The 21,838-nt window shown below is 39.6% G+C and overlaps 1 long non-coding RNA gene across 1 annotated transcript in view; it reads left to right on the top strand.

The window, feature by feature from the left end:
* Window positions 1-19,303, top strand: part of LOC134203727 (uncharacterized) — a 33,423-nt gene extending 14,120 nt beyond the window's left edge. The window contains exon 3 of the long non-coding RNA XR_009977683.1: window positions 19,157-19,303. This is a non-coding gene — a long non-coding RNA (uncharacterized LOC134203727). The remainder of the gene's footprint in view (window positions 1-19,156) is intronic.
* Window positions 19,304-21,838: the final 2,535 nt, after the last annotated feature.

Below are 21,838 nucleotides of genomic sequence, written 5' to 3'. Positions count from 1 at the left end.
GGAGTCAGTAGGACAATGATTCTTTCCCCATTTTGTGGCAGCATCCGCTGGATTTAATTTGCTAGGTACCCATCGCCAGTCAGCTGCGTCTGTGGTAGAAAGAAGTTCTCCTACTCGGCAGGCCACGTACTGCTTGTATCGACGATGATCCGACTTTAACCAGGCCAACACTGTGGCGGAATCACTCCACAGGTATCGTTGCTTCACTTCAAGGTTGTGGTTCTCTTGTACGAAAGACATCAAGCGGCTACCCAACACCGCTGCTTGAAGCTCCAAGCGCGGAACTGAATGCGGTTTCAACTGGGCAACCTTTGTTCTTGCCGCGACTAAAGCGCATTCTGCTTTGCCTTCTACGTTGATCACACGGAAGTACGCTACTGCGGAAAATGCGGCTTCACTCGCATCGACAAAAATATGTAGTTGTAGTCGATCATACGTCTGCATATCTGCTTCCTTGAAGTAGCACCTTGGGATACGTAGGACTCTTATTTTCGGGAACAGAGCGGTCCATCTGACCCAAAGGTCAAATATATCTTCCGGTATCTTTTCGTCCCACTGAATTCTGCTCGCCACACGTCGATGCACGCTTAGAAGTCCCAGCGGATCAAATATACCCATTAAACATCTCAATATTTGTCGTTTGGTTGGCCTCTCACCATCATCCAAAACACGTTGAATATCGTCCTTCACGTTCATCGAAAAGCGAAGCTCGTCATTGGTTGTTTGCCATAGGAGGCCAAGTACTCGGTCGCTGTTGTCTGTTGTGCTCAAGCAGAGATTTTACTACCCTCGAGAACTTCCTCGTTCAGCCCATGTAGGACTTCAGCACTGTTCGACAGCTAGTTTCTAAGGTGGAATCCTCCATTCTGATGGATTGTTCTGACTTCGTGTGAGATCCTTTCGGCTTCTTCCCAACTCGAGAAGCTATCTAAGTAGTCGTCCACGTAGTGGTTTCTTAGGATTCCCCCCACCGCTCTTGGAAAGCGAGCGACAAACTCTTCTGCGTTTCTGTTTTTCACATACTGGGCTGACGCTGGTGAACACGTGGATCCAAAGGTCGCCACGTCCATGAGATAAATTCTGAGTGGCTCTGATGGATTGCTTCGGAATAGGAAACGTTGAGAATGACGATCCGGCTCGCGGATTAATAACTGGTGGTACATCTCTCGAATGTCCGCTGAAACTGCCACTTTGAACTGCCGAAAACGCAATAGAACTCCAGGAAGCGAAGATAACTGATCCGGGCCTTTGAGAAGCATGGAATTGAGGGATATTCCATTTACTCTGGCTGCTGCATCCCAAATAAGGCGAACTTTGCCTGGCTTCCGCGGATTCATAACCGCACCTAACGGTAAATACCACACGCATTTCGGATTAGCATGAGCGAGCTCCGTTTGTGTCGCTAGATGCGCATAACCTTTCAGCTGGTACTCCGTTATTTGGTTCTTCAGATTTGACGCTAAATCCGGATCCCGCACCATTCTACGTTCTAAACACTCAAAACTTTTTACCGCCATGTTGTAGCTATCTGGGAATTCAATATCGTCATACTTCCATAGTAGGCCGGTTTAGAACCTATTGCCTACTCGGACTGTCGTCTGCTCCAGGATTTCTTTCGCACGTGTATCTTCTACGGATTCTAGAACCACCGGAGACTTTACTCCAGCGTCTTTCATCGAAAAGTAATCCTTCACTGCGTCGTGCAACTCCTGGTCATTAGCACATTCACAAGCGTGATAGTTTAGAGAGTGCGTGTTTCTTCTTTCGCCTCCTCCAAAGATGCACCAACCTAATCGAGTTTTCACGGCGATCGGCTCAGTTCTCTTGCCTTCTCTCACCTGCAGTGGAACAGTGAGGCTTGCGTTGTTAACGCCTATCAGTAGACGAGGAATCGCCTTCGCATAGCTGGCGACCGGCAAGCCATGTAGGTAGCTGTACTGTTGTGACACTTCAGCGAAATTGAGGTTTTGCTCTGGTAGTGTGAGCGCTTCCACGGTGCGGACATCGTTGAGCGTAAATTGTTTCTTACAGTTAACTCCTCTGATTGAAACTCGAACTTGTTTGGATTCTGATTCAATTCTGGTAACATTTCCTGTCCATTTTAGGCACAACGGTGACCTCCAACCATCAATTCCTAACTGCTTCACAAGACTGTTTTCGATCAGCGACAGATCTGAGCCATCGTCCAGAAATGCGTAGGTTTCAATGGTAGCGAGTGGCCCCGATAGTACGACAGGAATAATGCGGAAAAGAATGACCGGCTTGCTCTGCCGATGCGTATGGTTCTGTACTGTAGACAAACCTTGTACAGGTCGCCCGCTTGCGCTGGATCGACTCGAATGCAGTAGCGGATGATGGCGGTATGGACAACCTTGGATTACGCACGGTTTCTCGTTTCTGCAGCTTCTTCTACCATGCGCGTTGAGACAGCTGCGACAAAGTCCTTCATCTTGCGCGAATTTCCAGCGGTTGTCTACGGTATACGTCTTGAATACAGCACACTCTGCTATGCGGTGACCTAACTTCTTGCAGCATACACAAATCCTGTTTTTCTCCCGATCGAAATCCGCTTCGTCACTGTGCGTGTTCACCGTCCCTTTCATTCGTGGCCTTTGATGATCACCACTGCTTCCACCAACGCACATTGTCACCCTACTAATGGCTGTGATGACCTGAAGCATGAAGTCCCCAAATACCTTAAGGTTGGCTACCGGGTGTTGTTGCAAGTAATCTGCCCACTGCAACTTGGTGTGTACCGGCAATTTTCCCACCAGTTCCATTAACAACGTTGGATTGGACAGATGCTCCTGTTGTCCAGCGGCTTCTAGATGATCACAAAGGCTCCGAACCGCCATACCGAAGTCGATGATCGTTTCTAATTTCTCCGCCTTCGGGCCGGAACACTGGGCACCTTTTGCAATAAAGCACTCACTAATAACCCGGGCCGCCCATATAACAAGCGAAGTGTATCGATCACTTGAGGCACTTGATTCGGGTAACAACAACCTACTTTTTGACAGACGCATACGCGGACCCTTTCAAACAACGTTGGAGACGCGAAAGATTCTCGGCACTGTTGAAACCGCAAGCTAGGGTGCTGTTCATGAAACTGCTGATGAATATCGGCCAGTCAGCAGGGTCACCAGAAAAGTTAGGCAAATCCCGGGACATTACTTGGCGCGCGGCTAACTGCGAGGCGGAGGGGACGAATTGTTCAATATGACGTAGTACCGGTGTTGGGGGGATGATCCCTTGATGCGGTGTCGGATATATATGTGGCAAACGATGTTGTACAGCCCTGTATTCGCAGGTTCTGTCCCAGTCTGAAGTGGTAAAGGGCCAACATTCGACTGTTCCATAAGTTTGGGTACTAATCCAGGGTTAATTGGATTCATCAGTGGCTGATGGCCAACTTTCGCTCCCTTCATGGGAGGCATGGTCATTGTAGCGTTTGATGGTACCGTGGCGGAAGCTGCCAACGATCCAAATTGTCTTATAATTTGTTGGAGGGAGCTTTGGATAGTAAGGGTACAGACATAACAGATTCAAGTGGCTTACCTTGAAATGCTACGGGGGCACAGGGAGTTTAATTTTACCTCTCGAGTCCTCCACGTGTTGCTTTGTGGACGCCGGTATACCGCTGCTGATCCCGCACGACAACCGGGTTTGTAGAATCGAACGAATTTCCTATAGTAGTCTTCGGATCGCCTGGTTTCAGAATCGGTAGAGCTGCTACACTGCCCGTCGATTTATCCATTTGCTTCGGACATATCGCGCTCGCACCCTGTTCCAGACATTGCTGTTGCCACTGTTTCACTCTGTCCATACTCGTCCTGCCGCTAACTCTACTCCGATTGCTAATGGCGTCTTCCTGATCTTCTATCACCTCCTCCATCAGCTTAAACTTCTCTTCCAGATGACGTTTCCCGAGTGCTTGCTGTTCCTTCATCTTCTGCATTTTCAACTGCAAACGTGCCGCTTTAGCAGTGGAGGTAGTGTAGCAAATGCTCAGCGGTAATCACGGCTTACACGTCCACGGCCGCTCGGCAACCGAAGGTGTCACATGAGCACATGACATATGCCACCAGGCATCACATTGGTCCAGCCCGGTGGCATCCCTATCTCACACAATAGGTTCGTTTTGCAGCCAACATTACGCGACCGTATCCCACTGACAGTTCTGTATCCTAATGAGAATCAAATGTGATGCTTGTAAACAAAACACATACTATCATGAGTTTTACACTGAGATGTTGGCTGCAAAAACATGGCGTCGTGCCACCCACCTGCATTGGTCACACTGAACACAGTTGTCAGCCGATTCCGGACGGTGGCAGCAAACGCAATCCGCTGTCTTTTCCTTCTGTAATCTTTTTAGCTGACGCAAACTCTCGATTGGTGCGAACTAGCTTAAAGCTGAAATTTATTGAATATCAAGTAAAGTAACAATGTGGAGAAAACATTCTACTTACAAATTTCGGTAACAGGTCGTACAATTAAATTCAAGTAGACTCTGCTTATCTTGCTACGATTATCTGTGATATTAGATTTAGGTTATGTTTAAGAAATTCTAGTCTAGTCATTTAAGGTAACTCACTGTGATACAAGTTGTGATAAATCTAGTTTTAAGTTGTACACTGAGGATAATCCGCACATATTTATTGACGAAAATCCATAAATTTTTATTTTAAGATTTATATGTGCGCACATAACTATCCACTATCCCAGGACGCACTTAAAACGAATTAGTGTAATGTATATCATGAACAGCTGCACATACATTTCATTAGCGCAAAACGATTTGTATTAGCCAAACAAATGAATCACAAGTGTGAAGATAGCTTATCATATTCTATTAGTGAACACATATGTATTACGTGCAGATTATTCTGACAGTGGCGTAGCCAGGGGGGTGGTTTTGGGCATAAAACCCCCCCCAAAGACAAAATTTTTAGAAGAAATTTTTTTTTTCAAAAAAATATATGTTCAGAAAACCCCCCCCAGACCAATTTTCTGGCTACGCCACTGTCTGAGTGTACAATATTGCTCGCTACTGTAATTCAACTTTAGATCTATTTTAAGGCTGTGAACCATTCCACCGATTCGTTTAACTTTTAGTTAAAATTTGACAGTTCGATGGTTATTTCGCCGTGGTTAAAAATAACCCTGCTCCGGAGCATGGTTAGATTTGACAGTTCGATAGTTAAACTTTGTTCGTGAGAAAATTGGCGCCAAATCCATTTCGTTCCGAATAACTATCAATCTGTCAAAACTCAAATGGGTCGGCTTCGGAGTAAAATTTTAACCACGATGGGAAAATAACCATCGAAGTGTCAAATTTTAACTAAAAGTTAAACGAATCGGTGGAATGGTTCACAGCCTAAATGGAAGGAGTAAGAATTATTTATTTTAAATGAAAAGAATTTTGCTCCTAAACCCACAATTCAACTCCATGCACATCTTTAGAACGGGAAATAATGCCTATAATGCCGATGACATCCCACGTCATCTTCGAAGACGTCAACGTATGACGTTCCAGCCTGTTGGGCTGCGTTTACACAGTTAGGCCGGGGTCACCCTGCTCAACCGTGCTGGCAGCAACAACTACATTATTCTCTGTTGTAGAGTCCTTGGTAGAGACTTCTTTGCTTCGTGCTGCATCTTCGGTCATTTGCACGTGCTTGAAATTGCTTCGATCAATGAACAATTTGAGTTGTTTTGTTCGCCGGCTGGGCTGGTTAATCGAATTCATATCCATAGACGCTAGAGGAGGCCGTAGTGGAAAGTTTTCCTTCATCTTTGTTTCGGATACGAGAAAGTCGCTGTTAGGGAATTGTCAAAACTTATCATATATACGGTATCTACACATGTCATGAATCACTTACTTTCTCAAACTGCAGCTTGCGAAAATCGAAGGAATTGTATTTTTTGTTAACCGTGTCCGAGAATTGATTTTATATAAATATTCTGATTTAAAGTGCCTGAGCAAATTCTCAAAGTACTCCAATTTATAGCCTTAGTATCTATATCAATATTTGCTGCATTGGCTATTGCTTGCAGCCACTTGATTCTCAGCATCGCATCTTTGGGAAACATATGCTGCGAAAGCTGCTCCTCGCTTGCTCCATTATTCTCCTTCATATAATGAAAATCAACATCACAAGACGGCACACAACACTTCATGGCGATAGATTTACTATATTTACACTAACTTTATGGTATTTAATCAAAACGAACTTGAAAACCAAGAACTGACGGACAAATGCTACTGGCATTATTGGCACCGTGATGCGTTTTACAACATTATCCACTCACTGCAGTGTTTATGTTCTATAGATTATACCGTAGTGTTAGTGCCTTCGCTCGATTGGTGGCAACAACAATTTGACAAACACCCGCCTGGACAGCCCCGAACGATTTCAATCACTGCTAATTTTACCCTATTTTACCAAGTTTTACCAAATTTTAGACTTTTTTACCAAAACACGTCCCATTGTACAACCTGTTGCATAATAGTCCGCCGGAACGTCGTGCAACATGTTTATGTCAAAAGACAAGGCGTTCGACCATCTCGCACGGAACCCTTCGATCCAGCTCGCGCTGTTTTGCGTGTTTTGCACGCGACATTCGACCGCTAGAAACCGCCTGAAAGAAACTGCCTCGCCGCTGACGAACGATCCGCAAACACAAGCGCCCCAGCAAGCCAGAGGAAAGGAAAATCAAAAGTGCCCGAGTTTTTAAGCGAAGTAGAAGCTATCCGCGTCGGTTCAAGATTTTCTCGGTGAAAATCCAATAATTTTCGCGACCAAAGTAAGCGGTGCCGTTCGTTTTTTGATTCGGGAGTAAGAAGTGTCAAATCCAGTGGAATTTCAGTGAATTTTCGAGCTATAGGCTGTAAAATTTCGGAAAGTTTTCCAGGGTCCGGTGCTAGCATCCAAAGTATAAAAGGATTAATACGTTAACAGTACTACAGGTAAGTTCGGATAACTCGGAAAGAAAAGCACTAAAATCATTTTCCTCTTGGAAACAACCGATTATTTGTTAGAGCAATTAAAATTTGAAATTTGGTTCGGAATCTAGAGGAAAAATCAAATTGTTGCTAGCGTGCACTTTTGTTGGATTTCTCATAAATCGATTTCTGGTGCTCCCGGTGATGATTGTGGCTTTCGGACATGGAAAAATTGAAAACGACAAATGGAAGTGCTATTAAAAGGATGTTCCCGGTTCAGGGTTAGTACATTCAGCAGCGAGCCGTTTCCTATCCACCAACACATTCAAGGTCAATCCCGGCATAATTGGCGCTCTCTGTTTCGGGCTTTCTCGATTCGCGTTGCTGCCCGGTTCCAGCACGTTTTCATTTTTCTGCCTTCGATTGAAGAAGCGTAGCATGCTGGCTTTTGTATCCATGTGTGTATACTGTTCACTAACGAGGCTGGATACAACCAACATACCAGGGCAGGTAGCGAATTGTGTTTGTAATTTATATGCTCTCTTTCGATTTATGGATTAGGCTGTTTTATTGAAGTTTCTCGTATTGAAAACTTGGAAGTGACAGATTCAATAATTATCGAAAAACAATTTGTCGAGTGGGAAAACTGAAAAGAGAGTAATTCGACATAGTTGTTTCATAAGTACCGAAGTCGCAAATGTAAACAAATCGAGTTTATGACATAGATCGAACCTCCTGGAAATGCACTATATGTAGCATATTAAAAATAGTACAAAATGTTGTTTTTTTTGCTGTAAAAACAGAAAAATACAAAAGGGCGATATTACATTTCCGTTGGATTTTTTTCTTGGTGCGATTGCGCCCCGTTCTCTCCATAGCAGCAAAGGGGCTAAACTGTGCTTCATTTTTGCATTATGACTTTTTGTTCTTGCACCAAAAACACATGTGAGCAAAAGGGCTAAACGGTACTTTGTAAACACAACGGGGCGATGCAAACAGGCGATATTGACAAATAGGTTGATAGCCGGGCGTGGAATTTGGGCGAAAAGGATGTTATCAAAAACATTATGGCGCATTTCTGAAGGGCGCAAGTGTACACTGTCAGGAAAAAAGGACGACTAGTTTTTGAATCATATTTTCAAACCGAAATCAATCCAAAGTAAATTTTATTTATATGGGGCTTCAATGATTAGATGTGGATGTATTTCATGCAAACTATTAACATTCAAAATAACATCTAATTTTTGAATTACAATTGAAAACATGTCATGGAACATTGGAACCCATTTTTCTCCATTCGAGTTCATTGCTACATTGGCCCTTATGAAACAACTGTGTCGAATTAGCCTTTTCAACCTCATAAGATTAAATAATGATTTCCCCATGTAAGATTTTTCCCATACAACTATTGTTTCCAGGAGGGTGAAACGCCTGTCACCCGCGGTACAATGGCACTCTACCCAACATCGCTTTTGGTACTTCTGTTTTTGGTACCCAGTTTCTGGGTAGTATACCCGAATTCAGCGCTCATTTTGGGTGATTGGTTCGTACGCAGTTAGTGCTAATTATCGGCATTTAACTTCTCCTGGCGAAAACTTGCAATTGGTTGAGGTACATCGAGCCTTTTGTGTTTGTATGACTTCTTTATGTCGAAAAATAGCTCGTCGATTCTTCCGAAGTTTTGTTATCATAAATGAAACGAAATTAAAACAAAAACATTGTACGCCATATTGAATGAATGGTGGGTAGGCGTATTAGCCTTCTCTTCAGTCCCCTGATTGTTTCGGAGGTATGAATGAAGAATATGAGTTCCGATAGCAGGTGATAGACAGCTTCAAAACTGCAATCTGATCAATATCAGTTAGTTTAGGTGTGTGTCTGTAAGAACAATATTTCACTCACATATTCGTTTTCTTCTCACTTTTTTCCTCTCCGAAACTAGTTCTTTTATGTTTTCTTCTTATGTGACCTATGTGTGGTAGTCCCATTAATGTTAAGTATTTATTCATTAGCTTTAATTTCATTATGGCCCGTTTACATATGAGCTAGTTCTAGCGGACAATGCACTGTGCGACAATACTGGCGTGAAATTAGCATAATGTAAACACTATTAGCAGATGACAATTCCTGTTTATATTATTGGCCCGTTTACATATGAGCTAGTTCTAGCGGACAATGCACTATCCGACAATACTAGAACGAAATTAGCATAATGTAAACGCTTATTAGCGAGGACAATTCCTGTTTACATTGTGCTAATATCGCGCTAGTATTGTCGGATAGTGCATTGTCCGCTAGAACTAGCTCATATGTAAACGGGCCATATGCTAATTTCGCGCTAGTATTGTCGGATAGTGCATTGTCCGCTAGAACTAGCCTATATGTAAACGGGCCATTATGATCAGCACTTACTTGTAGAAATTCAATAGCGTACTTTTTTAATTTAGCTTACGAATCACTCAACCGTACTATGTTCTTAGGCACCTATAGCAAATTTAGGGTTAAGTATTTAATAATTCAGGACAATTGCATGTGAGTTCATTTTACCTTTCTTTTCATTAACAATAAGCATAAACTAGGCCTAAGTTAAGTAGCAGATAAGTTTAGTTGTCGAATTCACTACGTTTTACTATTATATTGGAAAATATCTCGAATGTACGTGACTATCTGTGTTCCTTTGTTTTCCGTTCAGGTTCTGGTATAATTTCATCCTGCCAAAGATCACCTGACGTTGACAGCTAGGGGCGGTACTGAACTCACTCACGTATAAACCCACCATGACGCCCCACTCTATTACCCAGTGGGTTCGTTACAACTATTTTTTTATTTATATGGAACGTAAGAAAATGGTAGACCTCCCCCCTTCCCCCATAAGTGCTTACGTAATTAGTGTACGACCCCCAATTAGATAAAAGTTTCAGCGCTCTATATACGCAGTAGTGAGACTATGTAGACTTAAATAACTACTTGTGGCCAAAGTCCACCCCGTTACCGACATTCCATGCTTCGAACCCATGTCCATTATCCATTTTGTAAAATTTATATAAAGCAGATGTCCACGCTGGGGGAGGGGGTATCGAAAACTAACCAAAACCTGTTCATGTGGTATATTGACAGTAGACTGGCCCAGATTACTATGGGGAGAAAAAAATGTTGTCGAATTCCACGGGGCATCCCCCAAAATTGTGTCTTTGGGTGAGAAAATCAATCTCTGAAAATTTCAGCTCAATCGCTTGTTGCATAAGCTGGCGCATTTGATTTGAAGTTTGTATGGGGATTTCAGCCAAAATGTATAGGAAAATACACCTCCGTCACTCATTCGATCTGGAAATTGGTTCTGATTGCTCGATTGACCTCAGAATTGCAAAAACGGCAGTTGGTATGCTACAGAACAATTTCACAGAACATTGCATGATAATTAAATGAACTTTTATATAATTTTCGGCTGGTTTATTAGGAGCTGATTTGTATTTTTGGGATTTTGATCGAATCGCATCAGCCGAAACCAATTTACAATAGTCCATCAAACATCACAATTTTGTAAATCTGGTCATTTGTGTGTAACATTGATATAAGCAATCTAGGAAAATATACGCCTGTTCCAAATGTTGGTCCACATTAATGTTAGATTATGCTAAATTGCTCCTCAAACAATTTTTATACTTCCAAAATGTGTCGTTGGTTGATGATAGGCTGCTGAACCTATAATTGGCGCTGTAGGCATAAAGCACGCTGATAAATTTTCACATTAATATTGACATGAAAAAGTTTTTGTTAGAAAACTTTTTTTTCCTAAAATATGCCACAGGAACATTATTCCCAGAATAGCTAGATAATTAGAATACCTATCTGCAGAAAAATTTCTCAATTTCTGAGATGAGGTTTTTTGTAATATTGATTTTAATTTTAAAACTAATCAGAGTAGAAATCGGTATTTTATTTTTTGGATATTTTTCCAAAAACTTCTGAATTTCTACGACAGTCCGCCATATACAACACTTTTTTTGTAAGTCTTGTCATTTTAGAGTTACATCTATGTTAAAAAAATCAATGAAAAAGTTACGCCGTCATCAAATGTTACTCTTAACAATTTTTGAAAAACTAAGTATGCAGAGTGGCTTAGAAATACCATATCTTTATGCCCACCAAGTTTCAATCGATTCTGAGATGGTGCTGCCAAAAGATATTTTAGTTTACTAGATAAAGATTGTCGTTGTCGTCGCTGTCCGGAACATCTTTTGCTGGCGAGGATAGGGGAGATAAATGTCAAAGAAGGAAAATCCATACGATTTGACAGGTATGTACCACACATGTTTCGGACAGCAGAACAAAGGGAACCGAAGCGACAATCTTTATCTAGTAACTAAAATATCTTTTGTGCTGCCAACCGCTGGTCGAGTTGGCGCGAAGCACTGGCCATATCTGACAAACGATTTGATCATTATATTATTTTTATATTTCATCAAACTCTTGTATGAGAAAGAGAGACACTTATGCGAATCCACGGGATGAATAGAGAATCTCCTTCCAGAAGAAAGTTCGTACATACAATAATATAATCTAGCCCTCGTTTCCCAGATTGACCCAATAGATGGGGAGAAGAGCCCGCCCTTTATCCACGAGATGTTAACAATAGGAAGTTGGCGATTCCACTCTTCCTATCCAAATCGCTTCAATCGGGTGCCCTGATGATACTTTTATATAATCATATAGTTGCGATGTTATATACACAATGGAATATATATATAATGGAATTCTCTCACCGAATTTCCACATGTTTGTCCCGGATCGACCGTCATGCCTTTATATAAGTAGTTGTCTTCAAGGATGGAAAAGCCAATTATTCGTCGAGGAATATCCTTGTTGAATTCATTAAATATGTTTCGTTTTGAATTGTAAATTTAGAATAGAGTTCTTGAATCTGAAGAATAAAAGCAGTATCAAAATTATAACACTAGATTTTTGTGTACTCTGATTTTGCCTATCCAATTTTAAAATATTGTTTTTAGAAATTATATGATGCATAAACGTGGTAAGAGCAAAGCAATTGTATTATATTATAGATTAAGTAAGGATAAAATCATAAACGCCCAAAAAACGAACTAATTGGATATTCTAAATTAATTAAGTAAAATAAAGTGATACTTGGGTGATATGTCCGACTTGGTTTGCTGCAATTTTGCGTGATAAGATCCAGTTGCTGGTGCGTTTTTGTCCCCAAGTGGTAAACTAATCGATGGAGGACTTGGAACTGCTACCAGATTAATTGCCAGTGCTGTTAACGCCCTTTCCGAGATGCTATCTGCTGCTGGTAGAATGGCTAGATCCGGACGTACTGCTGATGTTGCTGGGGCTTGTCCATTTTGCGGAAAAGCTCGAGTTGCAGTCGAACTATTGCCAGATAAGTTGAGACGATTACTGCACGACGCTTCGTGAGGGAAGCTAGCGTGAAAATTTTCAAGGGGAAATAGTGTATATCTTGGAGAATTCTTCGATTCCACACGGTTCTAGGCACTTTTTTACGTTATTCAGGTATGTAGGCACTTCACTGTCACACTGTATAATCTTTTGGTATCATTTTCTCTTTAATGAAAACTAGGAAAACTTGAAATCGAGAAAATATTGGAAATCTAGAAATCAAGGAAAATGACGCATCGAAAAAAAAAATCACTTCCACTTTCAACCATGGCATACAGGTCCAAGCAAACTAGATATTAGTCACAAACTAGAACAAACTAGATGTTGGTCACGCGAACAGATATAAGGACCTCAGGCATAAAGGATGGTAAACACAAAATGCACCAAAAAACAGCCAACGGTATAAAGAAGGTATTATGCCAAACGTCATGGACCCAGCAATCTCATAATTTTTCATCAACACATTTCCTAAATGAGTGTTCAAGAAGTTCTGAAGAAATTCCCAAACATATTTCCGGAACATTTTTTCTTCAAGTTCCTTTTAAAAAAAAAAACTGAAATAAAATTCAAATAAATTTCCGAAAGAATTCTTAACCAAATTTCCAAAGAAATTTCTAAAACAATCTTAGAAGAGTATCTGAAGAAATCTGCAACGTATTTTATAAAGGTATTTCCGAGGGATTTTCACAAGACATTTTCGAACAAACACCTAAAGGAATTTAAAAAAATCGTGAAAGAATCGGCAAATGCATCTCTAAGGAATCTCCGGAACAACTCCTTGAGATGCTTTAGCAAAGAAATTTTCAAATAAAATCCTGGAGGAAGTTCTGAAGCAATTCTTAAAATTCGGAGGATTTTCCGAATCTATGGAGAAATTTTCAAAAGAATACCTGGAGGAATTTCCTATGTGATTCCTGAAGGAATTTCGATTAAATGGCTGAAGCAAATTCTGGGTGAACTTGCGAAGGAATTCCTTGAGGAATTTCTTAAGTAATTTACAACATTGTTTGGCTACCAAAAAATCTTAAAAAAAAAAATCGCAATGTTTACTTTTTTGAGTAGATTATTTTGCTGCTAAAATCTATATATGGCACGTTTCGTTACCTGGGAATTAATGTAAAACTCCTGGAAAAAAACCTGGAAAAAATCAGGGAATTTTGTTTTTACAGATGAGTAGACACCCTGTCAAATACAAATAGGTTTCAAACATCTTCCAGGCCAAACATTTTGAATTAAGGGAGTCAAACGCAAATGGGGTGTAAGTGAGAAAAAGTTGGTTTTGAGAAAAATGGGTACAAAGTTTTTCAATATTTTTTTTGTTTAATACAAATTGTATGGAAGATCAAAAAATACTTATTTTCTGTGAATTTTCACATTTTTTATAAACATCATACAAACTATGTTAACATATTGCCGCAAAGCTCGAGAACCAAAGTATTTTTTGCTGTACTCAACTCAATTTTGACCAAAATGTCACTTACATTCCTCTGCTTCTATCCCCCTCAATTGCGATTATACGTGGCGATGTTCCAGGTATATTCTGACAAAGTGTGTCTATTATATTCACACGTAAACTTTGATCAAAAAAGTGCTTCTGGACTGTGCAAAACATCTGTTCAAAATATACATTGTTGTTTTGCCAACATATTGATTCATTGGATGGAGATCAGTCACTCAACAACACACTTTGTTCCACTCCATCGTATTCTTTCAATTTTCTGTCATACTCTATACTATTTTTTATATCACTACTATAATAGTTTCAGGAAGAAAAAAATCTCCAGAATGTTTCACTCATTTGTGTGTCTTAAATAAATTTATGACAGCGCTGAACAATAACAACATGCTGGCAAATTTAATGATGGCAATACTTGTTTCACATAACTTTTGTAATGAATAAACTGATTCACAAATGAACTAAGTAAAAAACTGATTTTTATAAAACTTGGTTGTTTACCTGGAATCTGTTTTCTGGTATGATCACTGGTTAGTAAACGACACTGTGTACTATATAGATATACTCCGCGGTTGTGTTGGCCCTGCTCAAATATAGAACGAAAAAGATCGAACTTACCAAAGTTACTTCTATAAAAGCGTTTACTGTACCAAACCTTTTTACTTCCGCTCTTACTTTGTATATGTAGTTTATAATGAGCGAGTTCTTCAGATCGGCCTCAGAATGTCCGATGGATAATACACATCTCAAGCGGCGATTATTTCCACGCATCTATTTTGTCGATCCAGTTTCACTACTGCTTCAACCTTAATTTTTGATAGAACTAATTTAACTTGTGCATTCGACGGATTCTTTTTTGATATTTTTGATGAATTGTCAATTCTTCTTCCGCTTCACAAAGTTTTGTTCATAATTTATTTTCATCATTATTGACAGAACACGGCCATGAAAAATTTACACATCTATTCGCGACCACAACATACTTCGATCTCTCAGCATCCTCTAATAGCTACTAATAGTATAAAAATGTTCCGCATCTTCAATTAAATTACTTAGAAAAAACTAATTTTTAATTGGGCCTACATTGTGTTTTTTTCAAAATATTTGTAGGTCCACCCTAAAAACAGCCAAGCCACTCGTTTTTTCTGTCTGGGATAAGCCTTTCTCCAAACTTCGGGCCGATAACGAGATTTTTTTCCGAACCGTCATCGGCCCGACCTCGAGAGAGAAAATTTCCTCCTCGAAAAAAACAAACAATAAACAAAGGGTCTATGAATGACAAGCAAATGCAGAAATGACTTATCAAGAGGGCCTATCCTGGAGAAAAAAATAAAATAGACTTAAACTTTTATTTTAACGATTTCGACACATTTTTGCATGTTTTCGATGCAATTAAGGTTATGGATGGATAAATAGTGCTGATTATGTGCTTTTAGGAGTTTATGCTGCTTAAAATATCATAAACCTGGGAAATAGGAATAGAAATTGTGATGCATTTTTTTCGAACGGCATTTTCTCAGTATTTACGTTTTGGCTGTAGGCCCTTTTCAAATGTTACGCGAGAAATGACTATCCAACGAGTAGTACATATTTTTAATGATGTTATTCATATAAATTAATGCTTCATAATCGTAAAATTCATTCATTTAGCTAGGAAATAGACGCAATGAAGCATTACCATACCATTGATAACTGAATCTTGGACCAGACTTTAAAGACTTGAATTTTAAAGAGCGGAATAGAACATGACCATTTGACTACTGAAATTTATGATATCAGAAAGTATCTGTAAAGGATATGACGCCGTAATCTTTGATCAACCGCCAAAATAATGGAAGCTCTCAGATTAATATGTCGATTTATTGCAATAGTACTTCTAAATTAATTTATTGTATATTTACGATACCATTTAAATTATTCCATGTTGAAACAAAGTCCACTAGTATGATCCCATCACATTACATCAAAGTGTTATGGCTCGGCTGTGGTGGTGGGCGCGGTGACGCGTTTTGACAGAGAATACAGAATTACTGTCAAGATGCGCCGTTGCGTTAATCGCTGTAGAACGGCCTTTACTTGGAGATGGCATCAGTACCACCCGTTGTCAACATAGACTATTATTCGGTATTGAATGTCGGCTCCAAGAAAACATTAAATCAACTTTACATGTTAATTATTCGGAAAACATTCATGCGCGTGATGAGCTTTCATTATTATTATTATTTGTTTTTAAACTGACAGACTGCGGGAAGAGAATTGTATCGGTATGATCACAATACGAACCCAGACCGCAGTGACCTAGTGAGCAACATAGCTTGAGTCGTCTGCCAGTATTGTGTATCACATGGAGAGCTCCAGCCGAGATACCAGTCTATTAAGACTACAACTGGTCAACTCCTCGAAAAAAAAATGTATGTGTGTGTGTACAAAATTTTGTAGACGCACTTTTGGTACTTAGCATTGCCTGAATTACTCGCAACAAGTTAGATTGGACTATGGGATCAGAAGTTATGGCCAAAATACTATTTTCTATGGGCAAAACAAACCACTTATATTTCATACAAAAAACACTATAAAAAACCACTTATATTTTATACACCGCTAGGTGGATCAATCTGTTTTTTTTTCGAAGATTTTAATACGAAGGAATCACCTTCCACAATAGAATAGAACAAAGGTTATTTGGCATAGCCAAAATTATTGAACCCGAGTGAGAAACGGGAAGGCGGGTGGCGGGCGCAACTTGTCAAGATTAAATAGCGCATTATAGACCTAATTCGACATAATTTGGAACGCGAGCGTGGATCTTTCAGTGTATGTATAATTAGTCCTGCTAACCATATGCGTACCTCATTAAATAAACGCATGACAAAGACGATAAATCGATGATACGTCGAACGAGAGGAAAAGTGGAAACTACGTAGCACGAGCTCGTGCGACCACCGCCATAAAGCCAAAGCGAAAAGTCTTGCTCGGCGTTTTCCCACCCACAACAGCATATAATGAACGAATCGACTTGGCAATAGCACTTTCTGCTCTTTGCTTGCCTGTTGAGGAGTTGGAAAGTAACGAAGAAGTAAATTACTTTTGCATATGTTCAACTTCAATTATGACGGTGATGTAGTGGTGGTGGGAACGGGGTGGGATTTTCCCGGCGTACCTGGATTGCAAGTCTGTAAGTTAGATACGGAGGACTCAGGCCTTGGGAGAGAAACAATCGACGGTTTCTCAGTCTTCTGTTTGTTACAGTTCAGTAGGTGGTAGTTCAGCGCGAAATCGGATAGCAAACGACGAAGGAATTTAGTCATGGAAACGAGGGCGCCGGAAAAGGACAGGTCAAGGATGGAATATTCGGAACTAAAAGGTGAATGATTAAAACATTGCTGTGTTTTGAAAACGATTACCCACTAACGGGTGAGAGGGAATATTTGTCCTGAATCAGGTTTTATGGCCGGTATTGACTCATGCGTGGAAATAATTTTGAGCTATACAGTGTTGACCTGATTTCGTCTACACCCGATTTCATCACATTTTTCGATCCGATTTTGTCACGTCCCAATTTTATCACGTTTTCGACCCGATTTTGTCACCCCGAAAAAAATTGAAAATTTTAGTCGTTCTTTTTATCTTTGTAAATAATACCGCAAACAACGATAATTTTATGAAATAACTCTCACCACCTGTGGTTTTATTAATCATTTCGAGTGCCTGTCAAGGATTTGTGAGCCTTTTCGAAAGGAAATAACGGGTACCGTTCACGTATTTTGACTTTCCAAAACATAAAGTGGTTCATATTTGTGAAATGAGTTAAAATAATTATATTTTATAGATTTTGTCACTCCCTATTTTATCACCACAAAATTTTACCAGGGGTGATAAAACCGATATTACTGGTTATGTGCGGCTAACCGCAAGCCAGTATCATCTGTATATAATATGCATATACAGATGGGACTGACTAGCGGTTAACGGCAGTAAACTTCTTTAACCCTTAAATGATGCGCATACTGTTGTTTTAAACAACAAACTCAAAATGCGTTTATTGTTAATGAATTTAATGATTATTTACGTTAAAAATATTTTTGTCGACTTCTAAAAAAAATCGTCTTGCGCCTTTAAGGGTTAAATTATTGTTTAAAATACCGTGCACGCACCATACTTTGCGCAGTTAAGGAAATACAAAATTGAATCAACTCTTACAACTTACAGAAAGTAGCTATCTGCCTGAAATAGTTTCCATGCTGTAGTATTATTATTATATTATTGTTTGAGAACTAAATTTGGTACAAAAATTTAAAATAAATAGTAAATTGAACTTCAAAGCAGATCCTTATTATATGCCTAACTTTGCACACATATAACTTGGAAAATTTCTAACACGAAGCAAGCGTCTATCACACAATTTTTCATCCAAATTTTATTTTTTGGCTAATACTACTATTACAATTTATGTTCATTCCATTTGTAGGCATATTTGAGCATATTTGTAAATATGAGGATGCCCGGCATTATTTCTTATTTTCTTATTCGACATACTTAGTATGTTTTCACGTCTGTTAGTGTATATACAGCCTCATTTATGTACATTGGCCACAGCTAACAAAGTACTTTTTTGCGTGAACTCTATTTCGACGAGGTATATCATAAATGTTGAAATTATCGAAGAATGCGAGTTGTGCGCAAAATTAGGTACATATATTGAAAAATTGTTCCTAACATTGCGCATCATATATTTTAAGAGAAATGTAAATAACTAACCAAATTCTCATGAGATGGCCTACAATATTATAATTATTGGGTCCATGTGTAATCAGTTGTCAGCGAATGTAAAATTCTACAAAAATACAGTTTTCGGGTAAACCGTCACTTGTGTCATTTGTGCTAAGAACACGCCATTTTGGTCATTTTCACTGTTTCTCAGTACAAGTTTCGACTATTAAATGAAAAATATGTCATTTAACAGCGAAAAAATGCATGCACTGTTAAGATAACATGTATATTGTTGCTGACAAGTAATAATTATATTTCGAAATTCAATTTAACGCATTCTATTACAAAAATATCCGCAAAATGCGCAAAGTTAGGAGCTGCGCAAAGTTGGAGTGCGTGCACGGTATAGCTTGCTTTTATGTGCGTTTCAAGCAAATCTCACATCTGGTAACGTAAGGTATTGCAGGTTGGTTTCCATTTCCACAGGTTAAAAAATGGTTTGCTTAAAAAGGCAAAAATCCTCTTTCACCATTAACAATGAAGCAATCTTTAATTTGGCTGAATTATATGCCCTGTGCGTAAAATACCTGTTATAACATAGTTTTTTGTGTTTGTCATTTCAGGTCATCTTCTACCACTTCGTCTCGAGTAGATCCAACAGCAAATCCCGCAACAGCAAAATGAGCGACCGTAAGGCAGTAATCAAAAATGCCGATATGGGTGAGGAGATGCAACAGGACGCTGTTGATTGTGCGACGCAGGCCCCTTGAAAATACAACATCGAAAAGCAATACGAGCACAATACCACACTTTACTAATATTAGGGGTTATATTTGTCTCGTTCAAAGCAGACGCATAATCGTGAAATTATGTAATTTTTGAATTTCATCAGTTTGTGATTTACCGCATGAATGTGAGTGGCCCATTTAAACGCGTGGTGAATTTTTGTCATTTGCTGGGTGAATGTGTATATTTTACTGTGGTGAATTCCATATTCGTGACGCACTGGGTGATGTAAGTTCTGTTGATTACTTCTCTCCGGAACAACGTTTGCTGTTTTAACATGTGGCGCCATCTCTTTTGCTTATTGCCACCTGGCAATCCGCCATGTTTTTTACACAAGTTAGAGACTCGATGTTGAACGTCTGTCTGCGCCTCTCCCTTTTTGGGAATGTGAGATTGATTTCATTTCTTCTAGATCTAGATCTTTATTTAATAATATTTGAAACCTTGGAAACTCACATTATTCTGGCTCTCGGATAGTTCTTGCCTCGATCAAAGCAGATATAGAAAACGAGAAATTATCCCCGTGTTGAATCAACTGAATCTAAATGTTTATCATAGGCTCGAATCCCTCGCACAGTTGTATATTCTTTTCAATCTACAAATAATATTTGAAACCTCAAAACCCTCATTAAGGTTCCCCCAAACACACGCGACGCGACGGTCGCGACGCGATTCTATCGCTTGGCGACAGCGATTTTGTCGCCGTTGGTATGGAAGCGTAAATGGAACATTGCCTGCAGCGACCCAACGATAGAATCGCGGCGACTAGTTGTTACTGTCGCAGCGATGAAGAATCGCTTAGGTTTGGGGGAGCCTTTATTCTGCTATATTTGAGGGCTCTAGCTCCTCGGTAAACAGATACAGCAATCGAGAAATTATCCCGTGTGCTGGAATCGACTGAATCCAAATGTTGATCACAGCCTCGAATCTCTCCCGCACAGTTATATAATCTTTATACAAGTTATTTTTTAATCTACAAATAATATTTGGAACCACGGAAACTCACATTCTTCTGCTATATTTGAGGGCTCTAGCTCTCGGATAGTTCTTGCCTCGATCAAAGCAGATACAGCAAACGAATGAGAAATTATCCCGTGCTGAATCGACTGAATCCAAATGTTGATCACAGCCTCGAATCTCTCCTTTACAGTTGTATATTCTTTATACAAGTTATTTTCAATCTACAAATAATATTTGGAACCACGGAAACTCACATTCTTCTGCTATATTTGAGGGGCTCTAGCTCTCGGATAGTTTTTTGCCTCGATCAAAGCAGATACAGTAAACGAAGTGAAATTATCCCCGTGCTGAATGGACTGAATTTAAATGTTGATCACAGCCCAGAATCTCTCGCACAGTTATATATTCTTTTATACAAGTTATTTTTAATCTACAAATAATATTTGGAACCACGGAAACTCACATTCTTCTGCTATATTTGAGGGCTCTAGCTCTCAGATAGTTCTTGCCTCGATCAAAGTTAAGATACAGCAAACGAGAAATTATCCCCGTGCTGCATCGACTGAATCAAATGTTGATCACAGCCTCGAATCTCTCGCACAGTTGTATATTCTTTATACAATTCTTTTCAATCTACAAATAATATTTGAAACCACGAAACTCACATTCTTCTGCTATATTTGAGGGCTCTAGCTCTCGGATAGTTCTTGCCTCGATCAAAGCAGATACAAATGAGAAATTATCCCCCGTGCTGAATCGACTGAATCCACAGCCTCGAATCTCTCGCACAGTTATATATTCTTTATACAAGTTCTTTTCAATCTACAAATAATATTTGGAACCACGGAAACTCACATTTTCTGGCTATATTTGAGGGCTCTAGCTCTGGATAGTTTTGCCTCGATCAAAGCAGATACAGCAAACGAGAAACTATCCCGTGCTGAATCGACTGAATCCAAATGTTGATCACAGCCTCGAATCTCTCCTACAGTTGTATATTCTTTATACAAGTTATTTTCAATCTACAAATAATATTTGAAACCACGGAAACTCACATTCTTCTGCTATATTTGAGGGCTCTGGCTCTCGGATAGTTCTTGCCTCGATCAAAGCAGATACAGCAAACGAGAGAAATTATCCGTGCTGAATCGACTGAATCCAAAATGTTGATCACAGCCTCGAGATCTCTCACACAGTTATATAATCTTTATACAAGTTATTTTAATCTACAAATAATATTTGGAACCACGGAAACTCACATTCTTCTGCTTTATATTTGAGGGCTCTAGCTCTCGGATAGTTTTGCCTCGATCAAAGCAGATACAGTAAACGAGAAATTATCCCCCGTGCTGGAATTGACTGAATTTAAATGTTGATCCACAGCCTCGAATCTCTCCGCACAGTTATATATTCTTCTTTATACAAGTTATTTTAATCTACAAATAATATTTGGAATCCACGGAAACTCACATTCTTCTGCTATATTTGAGGGCTCTAGCTCTCTGGATGGTTCTTGCCTCGATCAAAGCAGATACAGCAGCAACGAGAAATTATCCCCG

Source organism: Armigeres subalbatus, unplaced genomic scaffold (assembly GCF_024139115.2).
Source record: "Armigeres subalbatus isolate Guangzhou_Male unplaced genomic scaffold, GZ_Asu_2 Contig2073, whole genome shotgun sequence".
Lineage (NCBI taxonomy): Eukaryota > Metazoa > Arthropoda > Insecta > Diptera > Culicidae > Armigeres > Armigeres subalbatus.
Note: the sequence above shows the minus strand (reverse complement) of the source record. Positions and strands in the feature narration are given on the sequence as shown.